Raw genomic sequence first — 12,018 nt, 5'->3', positions numbered from 1 at the left:
ATCTGGAAATTCTACAGAGCCTTCAAATTCTCCTAGTCTTCGGAGTCTTAAACCGTTGCAGTTTCCATTATTATAATGCACGGTAAAATCCTCTTCATTCCGAAGTGGTCTTAGTTGTCCGATATCTTGTACTTCTTGGAGTGGACTCATCAGTCGAATCTTCGAGTGGTCAAAAGGGAAAAGGGGTATGGTCTCACTAAAAGGGAATATTTGAATAGGCTCCGAAGAGAAGAGAGGTAAAGGATCTTTTTGAAGATGAAGTTTGTAGAGTAAATCTTTCCTATGGGCTTGCCAGTTTCTAGGGTCACGTCCTACAGTCAACATGTGCTCTAATACCATCTTGTAGCGACCCGACCCGAATGGATCAAGTCTCTATGCTTAAGTGTCATCCCTGGGTCGGTATGCTGACACACACAGTACTCGAGGATTTATAACAGAGGTAAATCACATGTATAAAGTAACGTAAATACTATTACCTCAATCCATATAGCGTAAGTAACAACAAGGTTGTGGATTCCCATCAACACCAACGGCAAAGTTGAGTGTAGACATCGTAACCCTAACGTATCACTTACTCGTCGTAAGATCCTGTGTAACATCCCAAAATTCTAAATTTTGGAATGTTATATTAAATAGATAGATTTGATTGATTGCTTGATTGTGGTGTGGTTGCTTGTGTGAAATTGAGTGAAATTTGAAACTTTTTGAAAGTTAAATGAGAGGGAATAAAAGGACTTTCCCAAACTTTCATTTTTGCCTGAATTCAAATTCTTTTCAAATACAAAACCCTAGAGAGAAGATGACATGACTTCTTCCATTTAAATAAATGAAAAGGGTTTTGAAAAGATTTGAATCCCATTTGAAAATATTTCAAATTCAGAAACTTTAAGCAACTCAATGATTTTCATGAGAGAAGATAAAATGACTTCTTCAATTATATGAAATATGAGTTGGAAGTTTCAAAGAGTCAAATTTAAAGTCCCTTTGAAATTATTTTCAATTTGGAGTTATTTTATTTCTATTCAAATTATTTTTCTCCAAAAATAAAATATATGGAAAATAGGGTAAAATGATTCCCTATAATAGAAAATTGGAGAGAAATAAATTTGAATCATTTTGGTATTTTTAAAATGATTTTTATTGGATTTTATTAGAGCAGCAGCACTGTTTGATTTATTTGAATTTTTGTAGATTTTATTTGACGCCAGAAAAATGTTCAGCTTGTAGGAAATATTTTTCTGAAAATTTTGATATATTATATGCCTATATAATATTCTTATTTATTTTGTTTTATTATTTTTGTTTGTATGGAAAAATGTTTGATAAAAAAAACTTCTTCTTCTCGGACCGACTGGGCCGAAGCCCAGCCGGCCCCGCTCCGCACCGCCTCGCCCGTCGTCCCCGAGCGGGACTCCGCTCGGGAGTCCGCCGCCGCGCCGTCGTCCGAGCGAGGCACGCCTCCCGCCGCCGCCTCTCTGCCCCTTCCCCACGCCACCGCGCCTTCCCTCCTCCTATAAAGCCGCCGCCCGGCACCCCCCTCTCTCTCCCGCATCCCGCCGCATCTAAGCCGCCATCGTTGAAAGCCGCCGTTTGCCGCCCGCCTCGCTCTCGGCCGCCGTCGACCCCACCTCCAGACGCGCCTCGTCGAGCCGCTCCTCCCCGTCTACTCCGTCGCCGACGCCGAACACCGGAGTCGCCTCCCCACTCGAAGCCGAGCCGCCGCCATCGAGCCGCTCCACTCGCCGCCGCACTTTGCCGGGAACCGCCGCCGTCGCCTTTTTATTCGCCCGAGCCGGTAAAACCAATAAAACCGCCCGGTTTTTCTGTTTTTTTATTAGTTTAGGTTTTTCTTTTAAAAAAACCGATCGGTTAGTTATTTAGCGGACGTTCGTCCGTTAGTTCTCGTTAGCGAACAGTTTTTGTTCGTTAGGTTTCTATTGCGAACGTTCGTTCGATAGGATTTTTCTTTTTATTTTAGTTTTTCGTCAGGGACCTATCTGCGATTAAAGTTTTTATAGATTAGTCCCTAATCTTAAAACGATCACAACTTTTAAATCGTTTGTCCAAATTCAACGAATCCAATGCCCACTTCTTCGTTATGATCCCCTCTATCCAGATAATCAACTTAAACATATTTTTGAAAGTTTTAAAATTTGAATTCAAACAGATTTGTATTTGAACTTCGTTTGATCGTAACCTGAGTTTTATAACTCCGTTTGAGCTCATTCTTTTTGCAAATTGAAGCTCTTGAACTAAAGTTTATGATAAGGCCAAATTCACTTAATTTTGGTACTGTTAGATATTGTTTTCTGTTGCAAGAGTTAACTGCTTGTTTTCAAAGTTTTCCGAGATCTTTTCTTTGATTCTTTTGCATTATTGCTTATGTGTGGTTACTATTGCTTGCTTACGCTAGATTTACCGGAGTGTGATGAGTAGAACTGTCACGAGTTATGAGTGCGAATCATCTTCATCAACAGTACAAGGCAAGTTCACACTTTGATCATATCCCTTCATTACCCAGTTTTTATGCATTAGTCTTATCCCTCAAACATTGCATGAGTAGGATTGATAACATTTGGGTATTGGGAAGTAGTTGATGAGGTAGGAACCTATTGTCTTGCATTCAAACCCTGGGTGTTACTATGTGATGCTTATACTGCTATGCTATGCTCGTAGACGTGGATTCGTTTGAGAGAATTCATGAAAGATATGAGAGATATTGTTAACTAAGGGAAACTTAAGGTGGCTACTTTAATACACATCTGGGTGGATTGGTTGGGGCACCCTGGGGATATACCAGTGGTTTTCCCAGACACCTGGGGATATACCAGTGTTGTCCTAGGAGATCCTAGGGTTACCGTGTGATCATCCTATGGTTCGCCACCCAGGCTCAAAGGGATCATAAGATTATTCATGCTAGAAACTTCCGTGTGTAGCCACAAGCTATTATGGGCTCTAGCATAGTTGAGTATGTTGCATGACCTCTTCCAGTGGTAGGCTAGCAGATGTAGGGGATATAGGTTGGTACTTTCTACCCAGGGTTAGAGTTAATGCTTCTGAAATACTGTGTCTCGGTCATCCGTTTCTCAAACACCATGTAGTGCGAGAAATCCAACGAAGGAGATCGAGTCTTATGGGGAAAAGTGCGCAAACCTCTGCAAAGTGTACAAACTAATCATGGTTAGCCATGTCCCCGGTTATGGACATCTTGAGTATCTCGTTCTTGGATTATCATGTTGATCTCATCACTTTACTTAATTAATTTGTTGGGTTATAATTATTATTTTGGGATTGAGTTGGAGGAACCTTCTCAATATTTTCAACAAACTTTGTAGATAAATAAAACATATTCCTTTGTTGTAGGGAAAATTTTGCTTTATGCAAAAAAAACCTAGAGCCTCCACCAGCCATATATGCATGTAGTAATAGCTATCATTTCTCATTATCATATGGTATGAATTTGCCAATACATTCAATGTACTGACCCTTTGTGGCTGCAACGTCTCATGTTGCAGGATCTTACGACGAGTAAGTGATACGTTAGGGTTACGATGTCTACACTCAACTTTGCCATTGGGGAATCCACAACCTTGTTGTTACTTACGCTATATGGATTGAGGTAATAGTATTTATGTTACTTTATACATGTGATTTACCTCTGTTATAAATCCTCGAGTACTGTGTGTGTCAGCATACTGATACGTCTCCAACGTATCTATAATTTTTTATTATTCCATGCTATTATATTATCCATCTTAGATGTTTTATATGCATTTATATGCTATTTTGTATGATTTTTGGGACTAACCTATTAACCTAGAGCCCAGTGCCAGTTTCTGTTTTTTCCTTGTTTTTGAGTTTTACAGAATAGGAATACCAAACGGAGTCCAATTGACGTGCCAGTTTTTGATGATTTTTTATGGACCAAAAGAAGCCCTCGGAGTAAAAGAGTTGGGCCAGAAGAGTCCCGAGATGTCCACGAGGGTGGAGGGCGCGCCCTACCCCCCTGGGCGTGGGCCCCTATCTCGTGGACGACTCGGAGACCCCCCCTGACGTGAGACCTACGCCAAAAATTCCTATAAATACATAAACCTCCAGAAAATAACCTAGATCGGGAGTTCCGCCACCGCAAGCCTCTGTAGCCACCAAAAACCAATAGGGACCCTATTCCGGCACCCTGCCGGATGGGGGATCCCTCACCGGTGGCCATCTTCATCATCCCGGCGCTCTCCATGATGAGAAGGGAGTAGTTCACCCTCGGGGCTGAGGGTATGTACCAGTAGCTATGTGCTTGATCTCTCTCTCTCTCTCGTGTTCTTGATTCGGCACGATCTTGATGTATCACGAGCTTTGCTATTATAGTTGGATCTTATGATGTTTCTCCCCCTCTACTCTCTTGTAATGGATTGAGTTTTCCCTTTGAAGTTATCTTATCAGATAGAGTCTTTAAGGATTTGTGAACACTTGATGTATGTCTTGCGTGGGATACCCCTGGTGACAATGGGGTATTCTATTGATTCACTTGATGTATGTTTTGGTGATAACCGTGCGTGTTCCGTGACCTTGGGAATCTATGCATAGGGGTTGGCACACGTTTTCATCTTGACTCTCCGGTAGAAACTTTGGGGCACTCTTTGAAGTTCTTTGTGTTGGTTGAATAGATGAATCTGAGATTGTGTGATGCATATTGTATAATCATACCCACGGATACTTGAGGTGACATTGGAGTATCTAGGTGACGTTAGGGTTTTGGTTGATTTGTATCTTAAGGTGTTATTTGTTGGGGAACGTACTAATTTCAAAAAAAATCCTACGCACACGCAAGATCATGGTGATGCATAGCAACGAGAGGGGAGAGTGTTGTCCACATACCCTCGTTGACCGAAAGCGGAAGCGTTATGACAATGCGGTTGATGTAGTCATACGTCTTCACGATCCGACCGATCCAAGTACCGAACGCACGACACCTCCGAGTTCAGCACACGTTGAGCTCGATGACGTCCCTCGAACTCCGATCCAGCCGAGTGTTGAGGGAGAGTTTCGTCAGCACGACGGCGTGGTGACGGTGATGATGTTCTACCGACACAGGGCTTCGCCTAAGCACCGCTACGATATTATCGAGGTGTAATATGGTGGAGGGGGGCACCGCACACGGCTAAGAGATCAATATTATCGAGGTGTAATATGGTGGAGGGGGGCACCGCACACGGCTTAGGTCCAGACTTGGGTTTCTTCTCCTGAACAGCAACTTGCTTGCTGTTTTTCTTGAAGTTCCCCTTCTTCTTCCCTTTGCCCTTTTTCTTGAAACTAGTGGTCTTATTGACCATCAACACTTGATGCTCCTATTTGATTTCAACCTCTGCAGCTTTTAGCATTGTGAAGAGCTCGGGAATCGTCTTATCCATCCCTTGCATGTTATAGTTCATCACGAAGCTCTTGTAGCTTGGTGGCAGTGATTGAAGAATTCTGTCAATGACTCTATCATCTGGAAGATTAACTCCCAGTTGAATCAAGTGATTGTTATACCCAGACATTTTGAGTATATGCTCACTGACAGAACTATTCTCTTCCATCTTGCAGCTGTAGAACTTATTGGAGACTTCATATCTCTCAATCCGGGCATTTGCTTGAAATATTAACTTCAACTCCTGGAACATCTCATATGCTCCATGACGTTAAAAACGTCGTTGAAGACCCGGTTCTAAGCCGTAAAGCATGGCACACTGAACTATCGAGTAGTCATTAGCTTTGCTCTGCCAGACGTTCATAACATCTGGTGTTGCTCCTGCAGCAGGCCTGGCACCCAGCGGTGCTTCCAGGACGTAATTCTTCTGTGCAGCAATGAGGATAATCCTCAAGTTACGGAACCAGTCCGTGTAATTGCTACCATCATCTTTCAACTTTGCTTTCTCAAGGAACGCATTAAAATTCAACGGAACAACAGCACGGGCCATCTATCTACAATTAACATAGACAAGCAAGATACTATCAGGTACTAAGTTCATGATAAATTCAAGTTCAATTAATCATATTACTTAAGAACTCCCACTTAGATAGACATCCCTCTAATCCTCTAAGTGATCACGTGATCCATATCAACTAAACCATGTCCGATCATCACGTGAGATGGAGTAGTTTCAACGGTGAACATCACTATGTTGATCATATCTACTATATGATTCACGCTCGACCTTTCGGTCTCCGTGTTCCGAGGCCATATCTGTTATATGCTAGGCTCGTCAAGTTTAACCTGAGTATTCCACGTGTGCAACTGTTTTGCACCCGTTGTATTTGAACGTAGAGCCTATCACACCCGATCATCACGTGGTGTCTCAGCACGAAGAACTTTCGCAACGGTGCATACTCAGGGAGAACACTTATACTTTGATAATTTAGTGAGGTATCATCTTATAATGCTACCGTCAATCAAAGCAAGATAAGATGCATAAAAAGATAAACATCACATGCAATCAATATAAGTTATATGATATGGCCATCATCATCTTGTGCTTGTGATCTCCATCTCCGAAGCAACGTCATGGTCCCCATCGTCACCGGCGCGACACCTTGATCTCCATCATAGCATCGTTGTCGTCTCGCCAACTATTGCTTCTACGAATATCGTTACCGCTTAGTGATAAAGTAAAACAATTACATGGCGATTGCATTGCATACAATAAAGCAACAACCATATGGCTCCTGCCAGTTGCCGATAACTCGGTTACAAAACATGATCATCTCATACAATAAAATTTAGCATCATGTCTATCACATCACAACATGCCCTGCAAAAACAAGTTAGACGTCCTCTACTTTGTTGTTGCAAGTTTTACGTGGCTGCTACAGGCTTAGCAAGAACCGTTCTTACCTACGCATCAAAACCACAACGATAGTTTGTCAAGTTGGTGTTGTTTTAACCTTCGCAAGGACCGGGCGTAGCCACACTCGGTTCAACTAAAGTTGGAGAAACTGACACCCGCCAGCCACCTCTGTGCAAAGCACGTCGGAAGAACCAGTCTCACGTAAGCGTACGCGCAATGTCGGTCCGGGCCGCTTCATCCAACAATATCGCCGAACAAAAGTATGACATGCTGGTAAGCAGTATGACTTATATCGCCCACAACTCACTTGTGTTCTACTCGTGCATATGACATCTACGCATAAAACCAGGCTCGGATGCCACTGTTGGGGAACGTTGTAATTTCAAAAAAATTCCTACGCACACGCAAGATCATGGTGATGCATAGCAACGAGAGGGGAGAGTGTTGTCCACGTACCCTCGTAGACCGAAAGCGGAAGCGTTATGACAACGTGGTTGATGTAGTCGTACGTCTTCACGATCCGACCGATCCAAGTACCGAAGGCACGGCACCTCCGAGTTCAGCACACGTTCAGCTCGATGACATCCCTCGAACTCCGATCCAGCCGAGTGTTGAGGGCGAGTTTTGTCAGCACGACGGCGTGGTGATGATGATGATGTTCTACCGACACAGGGCTTCGGCTAAGCACCGCTACGATATTATCAAGGTGTAATATGGTGGAGGGGGGCACCGCACACGGCTAAGAGATCAATAGATCAATTGTTGTGTCTATGGGGTGCCCCCTTGCCCCCGTATATAAAGGAGCAAAGGGGGGAGGTGCGGCCAGCCTTGGGGCGCGCCAGGAGGAGTCCTACTCCCACCGGGAGTAGGACTCCCCCCTTTTCCTAGTTGGATTAGGACTTGGGAGGGGGGAAAGAGAAGAGGGAGAAGAAGGAAGGGGGCGCCGCCCCCTTCTCCTTGTCCTATTCGGACTAGGGGGGAGGGGCGCGCGGCCCAGACCTAGCCGCCTCTCCTCTCTTCCACCTAGGCCCACTAAGGCCCATTATGTTGCCGGGGGGGTTCCGGTAACCTCCCGGTACTCCGGTAAAATCCTGATTTCACCCGGAACACTTCCGATATCCAAACATAGGCTTCCAATATATCAATCTTTATGTCTCGGCCATTTTGAGACTCCTCGTCATGTCCGTGATCACATCCGTGACTCCGAACAACCTTCGGTACATCAAAACATATAAACTCATAATATAACTGTCATCGAAACGTTAAGCGTGCGGACCCTACGGGTTCGAGAACTATGTAGACATGACCGAGACACGTCTCCGGTCAATAACCAATAGCGGAACCTGGATGCTCATATTGGCTCCCACATATTCTATGAAGATCTTTATCGGTCAGACCGCATAACAACATACATTGTTCCCTTTGTCATCGGTATGTTACTTGCCCGAGATTCGATCGTCGGTATCTTAATACCTAGTTCAATCTCGTTACCGGCAAGTCTCTTTACTCATTCCGTAATACATCATCTCGCAACAAACTCATTAGTTGCAATGCTTGCAAGGCTTAAGTGATGTGAATTACCGAGAGGGCCCAGAGATACCTCTCCGACAATCGGAGTGACAAATCCTAATCTCGAAATACGCCAACCCAACAAGTACCTTCGGAGACACCTGTAGAGCACCTTTATAATCACCCAGTTACGTTGTGACGTTTGGTAGCACACAAAGTGTTCCTCCGGTAAACGGGAGTTGCATAATCTCATAGTCATAAGAACATGTATAAGTCATGAAGAAAGCAATAGCAACATACTAAACGATCGAGTGCTAAGCTAACGGAATGGGTCAAGTCAATCACATCATTCTCCTAATGATGTGATCCCATTAATCAAATGACAACTCATGTCAATGGCTAGGAAACATAACCATCTCTGATCAACGAGCTAGTCAAGTAGAGGCATACTAGTGACACTTTGTTTGTCTATGTATTCACACAAGTATTATGTTTCCGGTTAATACAATTCTAGCATGAATAATAAACATTTATCATGATATAAGGAAATAAATAATAACTTTAGTATTGCCTCTAGGGCATATTTCCTTCATTATTCTAGTACGAACTCTAGGATAGATCGAACGGAAAGAATAGCTTCGTGTTATTTTACTACGGACTCTTGAATAGATCGATCAGAAAGGATAACTTTGAGGTGGTTTCGTAGCCTACAATAATCTCTTCGTTTGTTCTCCGCTATTAGTGACTTTGCAGTGACTCTTTGTTGCATGTTGAGGGATAGTTATATGATCCAATTATGTTATTATTGTTGAGAGAACTTGCACTAGTGAAAGTATGAACCCTAGGCCTTGTTTCCTAGCATTGCAATACCATTTACGCTCACTTTTATCGCTTGCTACCTTGCTGTTTTTATATTTTCAGATTACAGATACTCATATCTATCATCCGTATTGCACTTGTATCACCATCTCTTCGCCGAACTAGTGCACCTATACAATTTACCATTGTATTGGGTGTGTTGGGGACACAAGAGACTCTTTGTTATTTGGTTGCAGGGTTGTTTGAGAGAGACCATCTTCATCCTACGCCTCCCATGGATTGATAAACCTTAGTCATCCACTTGAGGGAAAATTGCTACTGTCCTACAAACCTCTGCACTTGGAGGCCCAACAACGTCTACAAGAAGAAGGTTGTGTAGTAGACATCAAGCTATTTTCTGGTGCCGTTGCCGGGGAGGTGAGTGCTTGAAGGTATATCTTTCGATCTTGCAATCAAATCTTTAGTTTCTTGTTTTATCACTAGTTTAGTTTATAAAACAAAACTACAAAAAATGGAATTAAGGTTGCCTCATATGCTTCATCTTTTTAATGTCTTTCGTGAAAATGATGGGAAGGAAAATTGTGCTCAAGTACTAGAAGAAGAATTACATAGAACGCTTGGCATAAAATATGTGAATGATGAGCATGATTGTAATGTTGTTAGTATGAATTCTTTGAATACCCATGTTGCTAATGATATGCAAAGCAACAAGCTTGGGGATGTTATGTTTGATGAAGATGATATGTTTAGTCCCCCAAGTTTTGATGAGCAAATTTATTATGATGAAAGCATGCCTCCTATTTATGATGATTATTGTGATGACACGTATGCTATAAAGAATAAAGATAACCATGAAACTTGTCATCGTAATTTTAGTTTTCAATTGGATTATGCTTCACATGATAATTATTTTGTTGAGTTTGCTCCCACTACTATTGATGAGAATAAATTTGCCTATGTGGAGAGTAGTAAAATTTCTATGCAAGTAGATCATGAAAAGAATGCTTTATGTGCTGGTTATATTGTTGAATTCATTCTTGATGCTACTGAAAATTATTATGAGGGAGGAATATATGCTTGTAGGAATTGCAATAGTATCAAGTTTCCTCTCTATGTGCTTAAAATCTTAAAGTTATGCTTGTTTTGCTTTCCTATGCTAGTTGATTATTGTTACCATAAGTTGTTTGCTCACAAAATCCCTATGCATAGGAAGTAGGTTAGACTTAAATGTGCTAGTCATATTCTTCATGATGCTCTCTTTATGTTTCAATTCTTATCTTTTATGCGAGCATCATTGAAATCATCATGCCTAGCTAAAAGGCATTAAAGAAAAGCGCTTGTTGGGAGTCAACCCAATATTTACATTTACTTTTTTGTGTGTTCACATGATTATGCTACTGTTGTAATCATGTTTTATACCTTTTGTTTCAATGAAGTGCCAGTAAGACCTTTAGGATAGCTTACGGTGATAGTTGTGTTGATCCTGCTGAAAATCAGAAACTTTTGTGCCCAGTAAATTAGTGTTAATAATTCACCGAAACATGATTTTAATCTAATTCTTTTTTCTCTGGATTGGTGCACAAATTTCTCAGGCTTTCCTAATTTGGTAGGATTTTTGGAGTGACAGAAGTATTCGAATGATACAGATTACTACAGACTGTTCTGTTTTTGACAGATTCTGTTTTCTATGTGTTGTTTGCTTATTTTGATGAATCTATGAGTAGTATCGGAGGGTATGAACCATAGAGAAGTTGGAATACAGTAGATATTACACTAATATGAATTTAGAATGAGTTCACAACAGTACCTAAGTGGTGATTTATTTTCTTATACTAACGGAGCTTACGAGTTTTCTGTTGAGTTTTGTGTTGTGAAGTTTTCAAGTTTTGGGTAAAGATTCGATGGACTATGGAATAAGGAGCGGCAAGAGCCTAAGCTTGCGGATTCCCAAGGCACCCCAAGGTATAATTCAAGGACAACCAAAATCCTAAGCTTGGGGATGCCCGGGAAGGCATCCCCTCTTTCGTCTTCGTCTATCGGTAACTTTACTTGAGGCTATATTTTTATTCACCACATGATATGTGTTTTACTTGGAGCGTCTTGTATGATTTGAGTCTTTGCTTTTTTTTACCACAATCATCCTTGCTGTACACACCTTTTGGAGAGACACATATGAATCGGGATTTATTAGAATACTCTAGGTGCTTCACTTATATCTTTTGAGTTAGATAATTTTGCTCTAGTGCTTCACTTATATATTTTTAGAGCATGGTGGTGGTTTTATTTTATAGAAATTATTGATCTCTCATGCTTCACTTATATTATTTTGAGAGTCTTTTAGAACAGCATGGTAATTTGCTTTGGTTATGAAACTAGTCCTAATATGATAGGCATCCAAGATGGGTATAATAAAAAAAATTCATATAGAGTGCACTGAATACTATGAGAAGTTTGATACTCGATAATTGTTTTGAGATATAAAGATGGTGATATTAGAGTCATTCTAGTTGAGTAATTGTAAATTTGAGAAATACTTGTGTTGGAGTTTGCAAGTCCCATAGCATGCACGTATGGTAACCGTTGTGTGACAAATTTGAAACATGAGGTGTTCTTTGATTGTCATCCTTATGAGTGACGGTCGGGGATGAGAGATGGTCTTTTCCTACCAATCTATCCCCCTAGGAGCATGCGCGTAATGCTTGGTTTTTGATGACTTGTAGATTTTTGCAATAAGCATGTGAGTTCTTTATGACTAATTTTGAGTCCATGGATTATACGCACTCTCACCTTTCCATCATTGCTAGCCTCTTCGGTACCGTGCATTGCCCTTTCTCACCTCGAGAGTTGGTGCGAACTTCGCCGGTGCATC

The sequence above is a fragment of the Aegilops tauschii genome, chromosome 2 (assembly GCF_002575655.3).
Source record: "Aegilops tauschii subsp. strangulata cultivar AL8/78 chromosome 2, Aet v6.0, whole genome shotgun sequence".
Lineage (NCBI taxonomy): Eukaryota > Viridiplantae > Streptophyta > Magnoliopsida > Poales > Poaceae > Aegilops > Aegilops tauschii.
Note: the sequence above shows the minus strand (reverse complement) of the source record.